Genomic DNA, 10,906 nt, shown 5'->3' with positions numbered 1-10,906 from the left:
TCAGCACACCTAGAGCATCGCCTGAGAAAGCAGGTTGTTAGCGTGTGCCAGGGTTGCTGCCGTCTGTGTTGGGAGATTCGTGTTTTAGAGGGTACCATTTGATCCAGGGTAGACTTTAGGGTGTCATGGTAATGTTTGGCTGCTAGATTAGGGCAGGAGAAAGAAGAGATTGGTGATAGTGAAGATTGTAGAAGATAGATGTAGCCAAGTGGTCTTCAAACTGTGGCCCTCCAGATGTTGCAAAACTAAAAACCCCAGCATGCGTGGACTGTGAGTGAGTTGTAGTTTTGCGACATCTGGAGGGCCACTGTTTGAACAACACTGATCTAGCCCATTCATTCCTATACACCAACAAATTAACCCATTAAACATTTGAGGTTTGTTTAGTCAAAATACCATTGGAGGCTGAGTATGAAGTCAGCCTCCAGGGTTTATTGTTGGTGTATAGGAATGAATGGGCTAGATCTATAATATTGAGATTTTTTGCCCATTGAATTCAATGGCCCATTGTGGTCTATGGAGATCCTGTGTCAAATGAAGTAGGAAGCTAAACAGCAGGGTACTGGAAGTCAGCCTCCAGGGTCTATTTTTGGTGGATAGGAATGAATGGGCTAGATCTAAAACATTATTTTATTTTATTTTTTTTATTTTGCCCATTGTGGTCTATGGAGATCTTTTGTCAAACGGGGTAGAAAGCTAAACATCAGGGTGCTGTTAGTAATGTGTAGGTTAGACCCTGGTGTGGGTTCAATTACAGTGTTCAAATGATCTTCAAGTGTAGCTTGTTGATATGCTTACCGGCGTTATTTCATGTATTGTTGCAGCTGTTTCCTCCTCACTGTCACTTTACGTCTCCTGTTGAATACTATAATCTTCCTTTTTAAAAAAAAAAAAAAAAAAAAAAAGTGAATTAATATAATAATAAGTATTAAAAAAAATTATATATATATATATATATATATATATATATATATATATATAAATAATAAAGAATATTAATTACCTCATCAGAAGATTCTTCAGGATTATATTCTTCATTCCTTTCCTCCTCTGCAGCATATGAATATCCAGTTGCCTTTAGTAAATAGATTAATAGAGTATGTAATAGCCTAAAGCAAAATTCTCCATTACTTGGTTTTGGTCTTGTTGAGATAACATGTTAGTGGCTATCATCCTTTTTTCAGTACAATAATCAATTATACAAGGTTTAATAATACTCTGCACTGTTACGCCGAGCGCTCCGGGTCCCCGCTCCTCCCCGGAGCGCTCGCAACATCCTCGCTACTGCAGCTCCCCGGTCAGATCCACTGACCGGGTGCGCTGCGATACCGCCTCCAGCCGGGATGCGATTCGCGATGCGGGTGGCGCCCGCTCGCGATGCGCACCCCGGCTCCCGTACCTGACTCGCTCTCCGTCGGTCCTGTCCCGGCGCGCGCGGCCCCGCTCCCTAGGGCGCGCGCGCGCCGGGTCTCTGCGATTTAAAGGGCCACTGCGCCACTGATTGGCGCAGTTGTTCTAATTAGTGTGTTCACCTGTGCACTCCCTATGTATACCTCACTTCCCCTGCACTCCCTCGCCGGATCTTGTTGCCATCGTGCCAGTGAAAGCGTTTCCTTGTGTGTTCCTAGCCTGTGTTCCAGACCTCCTGCCGTTGCCCCTGACTACGATCCTTGCTGCCTGCCCCGACCTTCTGCTACGTCCGACCTTGCTCTTGTCTACTCCCTTGTACCGCGCCTATCTTCAGCAGTCAGTGAGGTTGAGCCGTTGCTAGTGGATACGACCTGGTTACTACCGCCGCTGCAAGACCATCCCGCTTTGCGGCGGGCTCTGGTGAATACCAGTAGTAACTTAGAACCAGTCCACTAGCACGGTCCACGCCAATCCCTCTCTGGCACAGAGGATCCACCTCCTGCCAGCCGAATCGTGACAGTAGATCCGGCCATAGATCCAGCTGAAGTTCCACTGCCAGTTGTCGCCGACCTCACCACGGTGGTCGCCCAGCAGTCACAACAGATAGCGCAACAAGGCCATCAGCTGTCTCAACTGACCGTGATGCTACAGCAGCTACTACCACAGCTTCAGCAATCATCTCCTCCGCCAGCTCCTGCACCTCCTCCGCAGCGAGTGGCCGCTTCCGGCCTACGACTATCCTTGCCGGATAAATTTGATGGGGACTCTAAGTTTTGCCGTGGCTTTCTTTCACAATGTTCCCTGCACTTGGAGATGATGTCGGACCAGTTTCCTACTGAAAGGTCTAAGGTGGCTTTCGTAGTCAGCCTTCTGTCTGGGAAAGCTCTGTCATGGGCCACACCGCTCTGGGACCGCAATGACCCCGTCACTGCCTCTGTACACTCCTTCTTCTCGGAAATTCGAAGTGTCTTTGAGGAACCTGCCCGAGCCTCTTCTGCTGAGACTGCCCTGCTGAACCTGGTCCAGGGTAATTCTTCCGTTGGCGAGTACGCCATACAATTCCGTACTCTTGCTTCCGAATTATCCTGGAATAATGAGGCCCTCTGCGCGACCTTTAAAAAAGGCCTATCCAGCAACGTTAAAGATGTTCTGGCCGCACGAGAAATTCCTGCTAACCTGCATGAACTCATTCATCTAGCCACTCGCATTGACATGCGTTTTTCCGAAAGGCGTCAGGAGCTCCGCCAGGATATGGACTTTGTTCGCACGAGGCGTTTTTTCTCCCCGGCTCCTCTCTCCTCTGGTCCTCTGCAATCCGTTCCTGTGCCTCCCGCCGTGGAGGCTATGCAAGTTGACCGGTCTCGCTTGACACCTCAAGAGAGGACACGACGCCGCATGGAGAATCTTTGCCTGTACTGTGCCGGTACCGAACACTTCCTGAAGGATTGTCCTATCCGTCCTCCCCGCCTGGAAAGACGTACGCTGACTCCGCACAAAGGTGAGACAGTTCTTGATGTCAACTCTGCTTCTCCACGCCTTACTGTGCCTGTGCGGATATCTGCCTCTACCTTCTCCTTCTCTACTATGGCCTTCTTGGATTCCGGATCTGCAGGAAATTTTATTTTGGCCTCTCTCATCAACAGGTTCAACATCCCGGTGACCAGTCTCGCCAGACCCCTCTACATCAATTGTGTTAACAATGAAAGATTGGACTGTACCGTACGTTACCGCACGGAACCCCTCCTAATGTGCATCGGACCTCATCACGAAAAAATTGAGTTTTTGGTCCTCTCCAATTGCACTTCCGAAATTCTCCTTGGACTACCATGGCTTCAACGCCATTCCCCAACCCTTGATTGGTCCACAGGAGAGATCAAAAGCTGGGGTACTTCTTGTTTCAAGGACTGTCTTAAACCGGTTCCGAGTACTCCCTGCCGTGACCCTGTGGTTCCCCCTGTAACCGGTCTCCCTAAGGCTTATATGGACTATGCTGACGTATTTTGCAAAAAACAAGCTGAGACTTTACCTCCTCACAGGCCTTATGACTGTCCTATTGACCTCCTCCCGGGCACTACTCCACCCCGGGGCAGAATTTATCCTCTGTCCGCCCCAGAGACTCTTGCTATGTCTGAATACATCCAGGAAAATTTAAAAAAGGGGTTTATCCGCAAATCCTCCTCTCCTGCCGGAGCTGGATTTTTCTTTGTGTCCAAAAAAGATGGCTCCCTACGTCCTTGCATTGATTACCGCGGACTTAATAAAATCACGGTAAAGAACCGCTACCCCCTACCTCTTATCTCAGAACTCTTTGATCGCCTTCAAGGTGCCCACATCTTTACCAAACTGGACTTAAGAGGTGCTTATAATCTCATCCGCATCAGGGAGGGGGACGAATGGAAAACTGCATTTAACACTAGAGATGGACACTTTGAGTATCTGGTCATGCCCTTTGGCCTGTGCAACGCCCCTGCCGTCTTCCAAGACTTTGTTAATGAAATTTTTCGCGATCTCTTATATTCCTGTGTTGTTGTGTATCTGGACGATATTCTGATTTTTTCTGCCAACTTAGAAGAACACCGCCAGCATGTCCGCATGGTTCTTCAGAGACTTCGAGACAATCAACTTTATGCCAAAATGGAGAAATGTCTGTTTGAATGTCAATCTCTTCCTTTCCTAGGATACTTGGTCTCTGGCCAGGGACTACAAATGGACCCAGATAAACTCTCTGCCGTCTTAGATTGGCCACGCCCCTCCAGACTCCGTGCTATCCAACGTTTTTTGGGGTTCGCCAATTATTACAGACAATTTATTCCACATTTTTCCACTATTGTGGCTCCTATCGTGGCTTTAACCAAGAAGAATGCCAATCCTAAGTCCTGGTCTCCTCAAGCGGAAGACGCATTTAAACGGCTCAAGTCTGCCTTTTCTTCTGCTCCCGTGCTCTCCAGACCTGACCCATCTAAACCCTTCCTATTGGAGGTTGATGCCTCCTCAGTGGGAGCTGGAGCGGTCCTTCTACAAAAAAAATTCTTCCGGGCATGCTGTTACTTGTGGTTTTTTTTCTAGGACCTTCTCTCCGGCGGAGAGGAACTACTCCATCGGGGATCGAGAACTACTGGCCATTAAATTGGCACTTGAGGAATGGAGGCATCTGCTGGAGGGATCAAAATTTCCAGTTATCATTTACACCGATCACAAGAATCTCTCCTATCTCCAGTCTGCCCAACGGCTGAATCCTCGACAGGCCAGGTGGTCTCTGTTCTTTGCCCGTTTTAACTTTGAAATTCATTTTCGCCCTGCCGACAAGAACATTAGGGCCGATGCTCTCTCTCGTTCCTCGGATGCCTCGGAAGTAGAGCTCTCTCCGCAACACATCATTCCTCCTGACTGTCTGATCTCCACTTCTCCAGCCTCCATCAGGCAAACTCCTCCAGGGAAGACCTTCGTTTCTCCACGCCAACGCCTCGGGATTCTCAAATGGGGTCACTCCTCCCACCTCGCTGGCCATGCGGGCATCAAAAAGTCCTTGCAACTCATCTCTCGTTTCTATTGGTGGCCGACTCTGGAGACGGATGTTGTTGATTTTGTGCGGGCCTGTACTGTCTGTGCCCGGGATAAGACTCCTCGCCAGAAGCCTGCTGGTCTCCTTCATCCTCTGCCTGTCCCCGAACAGCCTTGGTCTCTGATTGGTATGGACTTTATTACAGACTTACCCCCATCCCGTGGCAACACTGTTGTTTGGGTGGTCGTTGATCGATTTTCCAAGATGGCACATTTTATTCCTCTTCCTGGTCTTCCTTCAGCGCCTCAGTTGGCAAAACAATTTTTTGTACAAATTTTTCGTCTTCACGGTTTGCCCACGCAGATCGTCTCGGATAGAGGCGTCCAATTCGTGTCAAAATTCTGGAGGGCTCTCTGTAAACAACTCAAGATTAAATTAAACTTCTCTTCTGCTTATCATCCTCAATCCAATGGGCAAGTAGAAAGAATTAACCAGGTCCTGGGTGACTATTTACGGCATTTTGTTTCCTCCCGCCAGGATGACTGGGCAGATCTTCTACCATGGGCCGAATTCTCGTACAACTTCAGAGTCTCTGAATCTTCTTCTAAATCCCCATTTTTCGTGGTGTACGGCCGTCACCCTCTTCCCCCCCTCCCTACTCCCTTGCCCTCTGGTTTGCCCGCTGTGGATGAAGTAACTCGTGATCTTTCCACCATATGGAAAGAGACCCAAAATTCTCTTTTACAGGCTTCATCTCGCATGAAAAAGTTTGCCGATAAGAAAAGAAGAGCTCCCCCCATTTTTTCTCCCGGAGACAAGGTATGGCTCTCCGCTAAATATGTCCGCTTTCGTGTCCCCAGCTACAAATTGGGACCACGCTATCTTGGTCATTTCAAAATCTTGTGCCAAATTAATCCTGTCTCTTACAAACTTCTTCTTCCTCCTTCTCTTCGTATTCCTAATGCCTTTCATGTCTCTCTTCTTAAACCACTCATCATCAACCGTTTCTCTCCCAAACTTGTTTCTCCCACTCCTGTTTCCGGTTCTTCTGACATCTTCTCCGTGAAGGAGATACTGGCCTCCAAGACGGTCAGAGGGAAAACATTTTTTTTGGTTGATTGGGAGGGCTGTGGTCCTGAAGAGAGATCCTGGGAACCTGAGGACAATATCCTAGACAAAAGTCTGGTCCTCAGGTTCTCAGGCTCCAAGAAGAGGGGGAGACCCAAGGGGGGGGGTACTGTTACGCCGAGCGCTCCGGGTCCCCGCTCCTCCCCGGAGCGCTCGCAACATCCTCGCTACTGCAGCGCCCCGGTCAGATCCACTGACCGGGTGCGCTGCGATACCGCCTCCAGCCGGGATGCGATTCGCGATGCGGGTGGCGCCCGCTCGCGATGCGCACCCCGGCTCCCGTACCTGACTCGCTCTCCGTCGGTCCTGTCCCGGCGCGCGCGGCCCCGCTCCCTAGGGCGCGCGCGCGCCGGGTCTCTGCGATTTAAAGGGCCACTGCGCCACTGATTGTCGCAGTTGTTCTAATTAGTGTGTTCACCTGTGCACTCCCTATGTATACCTCACTTCCCCTGCACTCCCTCGCCGGATCTTGTTGCCATCGTGCCAGTGAAAGCGTTTCCTTGTGTGTTCCTAGCCTGTGTTCCAGACCTCCTGCCGTTGCCCCTGACTACGATCCTTGCTGCCTGCCCCGACCTTCTGCTACGTCCGACCTTGCTCTTGTCTACTCCCTTGTACCGCGCCTATCTTCAGCAGTCAGAGAGGTTGAGCCGTTGCTAGTGGATACGACCTGGTTACTACCGCCGCTGCAAGACCATCCCGCTTTGCGGCGGGCTCTGGTGAATACCAGTAGTAACTTAGAACCGGTCCACTAGCACGGTCCACGCCAATCCCTCTCTGGCACAGAGGATCCACCTCCTGCCAGCCGAATCGTGACATGCACATTGTATTTATAGCGACAGCAAGCTAGGGCTGCTCAATATCATATTTTGAGCCTGCATGCTATGCACGCTCAGCTAAGCAAACTCATTATCATGTATTGAGTGTGCATGTTATGCACACTCAGCTATGCAGGCTCATTATCATGTACTGACTGTGCAGGCTATGCACGCTCAACATCAGGTATTGATCAGATAAGCACGCTAATTATTATGTATTGAGTGTGCATGCTATGCACTCTCATTATGATGTATTGAGCCTGCATGCTATGCACGCTCATTATAATGTATTGAGTGTGTAGGATATACATGTTCAATATCATGTATTGAGCATGCATGCTATGCACACTCATATATTAACGTTCATTATTATGTATTGAGTATGCATCCTATGGATGCTCAATGTAATATATTGAACATGCATGCTACACACTTTCATTATGATGTATTGAGCCTCCATGCTATGCATGCTCATTATCATGTATTGAGTGTTTATGCCATGCACGCTCAATATCATGTATTGATTGTGCATGCTATGCACGCTCAATATCATGTATTGACTGTGGATGCTATGCATGCTCAATAACATGTATTGAGCATGCATGCTATGCACGGTCATATATTCACATTCATTATCATGTATTGAGTGTGTATGCTATGCATGCTCAATATCATGTATTGACTGTGCATGCTATGCACGCTCATATATTCATGTTCATTATTATATATTGAGCATCCATGCTATGCACTCTCATTATGATGTATTGAGCCTGTATGCTATGCATGCTCAATATCATTTTTGAGTGTGTATGCTATGCATGCTCAATATCATTTATTGAAAATGTATGCTATGCATGCTCATTATCATGTATTGATTGTGTATGCTTTGCATGCTCAATATCATGTATTGAACATGCAGGCTATGCACGCTCAAAATATTCACGTTAATTATGTATTGAGTGTGCATGCTATGCATGCAAAATATCATTTATTGAGCATGCATGCTACACACTTTCATTACGATGTATTGAGCCTGCATGCTATGCATGCTCATTATCATGTATTGAGTGTTTATGCCATGCACGCTCAATATCATGTATTGATTGTGCATGCTATGCATGCTCAATATCATGTATTGACTGTGAATGCTATGCATGCTCAATAACATGTATTGAGCATGCATGCTATGCACGCTCATATATTCACGTTCATTATCATGTATTGAGTGTGTATGCTATGCATGCTCAATATAATGTATTGAGCATGCATGCTATGCACACTCATATATTAACGTTCATTATTATGTATTGAGTATGCATCCTATGGATACTCAATGTATGCTACACATACATGCTACACACTTTCATTACAATTTATTGAGCCTGCATGCTATGCACGCTCATTATCATGTATTGAGTGTGTATGCTATGCATGCTCAATATAATGTATTGAGCATGCATGCTATGCACACTCATATATTAACGTTCATTATTATGTATTGAGTATGCATCCTATGGATACTCAATGTATGCTACACATACATGCTACACACTTTCATTACAATTTATTGAGCCTGCATGCTATGCACGCTCATTATCATGTATTGAGTGTGTATGCTATGCATGCTCAATATCATATACTTACTGTGCATGCTATGCATGCTCAATATCATGTATTCAACATGCAGGCTATGCACGCTCAAAATATTCATGTTTATTATTATGTATTGAGTGTGCATGCTATGGATGCTCAATATCAGGTATTGAGCATGCATGCTATGCACTCTCATTATCATGTTTTGAGCCTGCATGCTATGCACGCTCATTATCATATATTGAGTGTGGATGGTATGCACGGTAAATTTCAGATTTTGGACTCATTTGGGACTTTGGATCACTATCTATATTGTAGTGCTGCGGTTTTATTGAGTAACACCGGATCACTCCAGTATAGATGGTAAGCAAAAAAAGCACATTTATTCCATTGGGGGGAGGTTATGGTGTTATGTGCAATACAGTCTAGATGGTGATATAAATTGTGAATTCATTCCATCAATAAATATGCACAATTTTTGAATGGAATAAAATCTTTTTTTTAAATCACCACCTATCCTGAATTGCTGCGGTGTTCCTAATGCAATAAAATATGCAATCAGTGAGCACATGTACACGATAAAACCGCAGCAATGCAGTATAGGTCAGTGGTCCCCAAACTGTGGCCCTCCAGATGTTGCAAAACTACAATTCCCAGCATGCCTGGACAGCCGTTGGCTGTCCAGGCATGCTGGGAGTTGTAGTTTTGCAACATCTGGAGGGCCACAGTTTGGGGACCACTGGTATAAATGGTGAAAAAAAAGAGATTTTATTCCATTACAAAAATGATGCATCATTTTTGAATGGGATAAAATCACTATTATTCACACCATTTATAATGCACTGCGGTCTGCAGTCATTCATTGGGGATTGCAGCTTTGTGAAATTTTATTTTTATTGTTTTGGGCATATAATCAATTGTACTACCCACCATTTTGATATTATAAATTCCCTCAGGGCACAGTACAGCAGCTCCGTTCTCAGACTCTCCTCCTCTCTGAATGGTACGTGCAAAACCAAACAGAAAGGAGGAGACTCAGAGGCTGCCGTCCCTCCCAGCCTGTATGCGCGCCTGTATGCGCGCTCCCGACATTGAGCGCAGAATACAGCAAGATGGGCGGAAGTGGTGGCCGGCGAGGCTTCAGATGACGTCACGTCGGCCCGCCCGCCGACTTCCTGCAATCGTGAGACTGCTCAACTCTGAGCTACCGAAGAGGAGTGGAAAAAGGTATTGTTCTAATGTTTTAAGAGGATAAAAAAAACAGGGATAGATGTAGGGAAAGATGGGGAGGGGGAATATGGACATTTTAGTTGAGGATAGCTACTCTTTAAGAGCACATACCTCAGCTCTTCAATAAAATAATTTTTTTTATATATCTATATATATATATATACCGTATTTATCGGCGTATAACACGCACTTTTTAGGCTAAAATTTTTAGCCTAAAGTCTATGTGCGTGTTATACGCCGATACACCCCCAGGAAAGGCAGGGGGAGAGAGGCCGTCGCTGCCCGCTTCTCTCCCCCTGACTTTCCTGGGGTCTAGAGCCCTGCTGCCGGCCCTTCTCACCCCCTGGCTATCGGCGCCGCTGCCCGTTCTGTCCCCCTGACTATCGGTGCCGGCGCCGATAGCCAGGGGGAGAGAAGCGGCGCCGACAGCCAGGGGGAGAGAAGGGGCAGCGGCACCCATTGCCGGCGCCGCTGCCCCGTTGCCTCCCCCCATCCCCGGTGGCATAATTACCTGTTGCTATGCACGGCACGGCGCGGCGCACTGACGTCATGCGCCGCGCCGTGCATAGCAACGACGCAGGGGACGCGCGCCGGAGGCCTGCAGCAGCGCGGACCCGACCCAGGTAATTATGCCACCGGGGATGGGGGGAGGCAATGGGGCAGCGGCGCCGGCAATGGGTGCCGCTGCCCCTTCTCTCCCCCTGGCTGTCGGCGCCGATAACCAGGGGGTGAGAAGGGCCGGCAGCAGCGCTCTAGACCCCAGGAAAGGCAGGGAGAGAGAAGCGGGCAGCGACGGCCTCTCTCCCCCTGCCTTTCCTGGGGGTTTATCGGGGTATACACGCGCACACACGCACCCTCATTTTACCATGGATATTTGGGTAAAAAACTTTTTTTACCCAAATATCCTTGGTAAAATGAGGGTGCATGTTATAGGCCGGTGCGTGGTATACCCCGATAAATACGGTATATATATATAGATAGATAGATAGATAAAAAAAAGTCAGTTCTGTTATGGTGAATATATTTATTGTGTGATTGACAATTGATTGGTAATAAAGGTTTTTTCAATCAAAAATCTGTTCTTATCAGTTTAATATCTGATACGTCCCCTATCTGGGGACCATAAATTAAATGGATTTTTGAGAATGGGAGCCGATTTGGAAACTTGCTTCCGTCGCCCAATGCATTGACCCGATATGGCAGTATCTTCGGGTACAGTGCACCACCC

The 10,906-nt window shown here is 47.4% G+C and overlaps 1 non-coding gene across 1 annotated transcript; it reads left to right on the top strand.

Annotated features, from left to right (window-relative positions):
• Positions 1 to 10,719: 10,719 nt before the first annotated feature.
• LOC130295990 (U2 spliceosomal RNA) lies at positions 10,720 to 10,906 on the top strand. Its single transcript, XR_008849085.1, has one exon. It is a non-coding gene; the product is annotated as a U2 spliceosomal RNA (small nuclear RNA).

Source organism: Hyla sarda, chromosome 11, assembly GCF_029499605.1.
Source record: "Hyla sarda isolate aHylSar1 chromosome 11, aHylSar1.hap1, whole genome shotgun sequence".
In the NCBI taxonomy this organism is placed as follows: domain Eukaryota; kingdom Metazoa; phylum Chordata; class Amphibia; order Anura; family Hylidae; genus Hyla; species Hyla sarda.
This window is presented reverse-complemented; position numbering and strand designations above follow the sequence as displayed.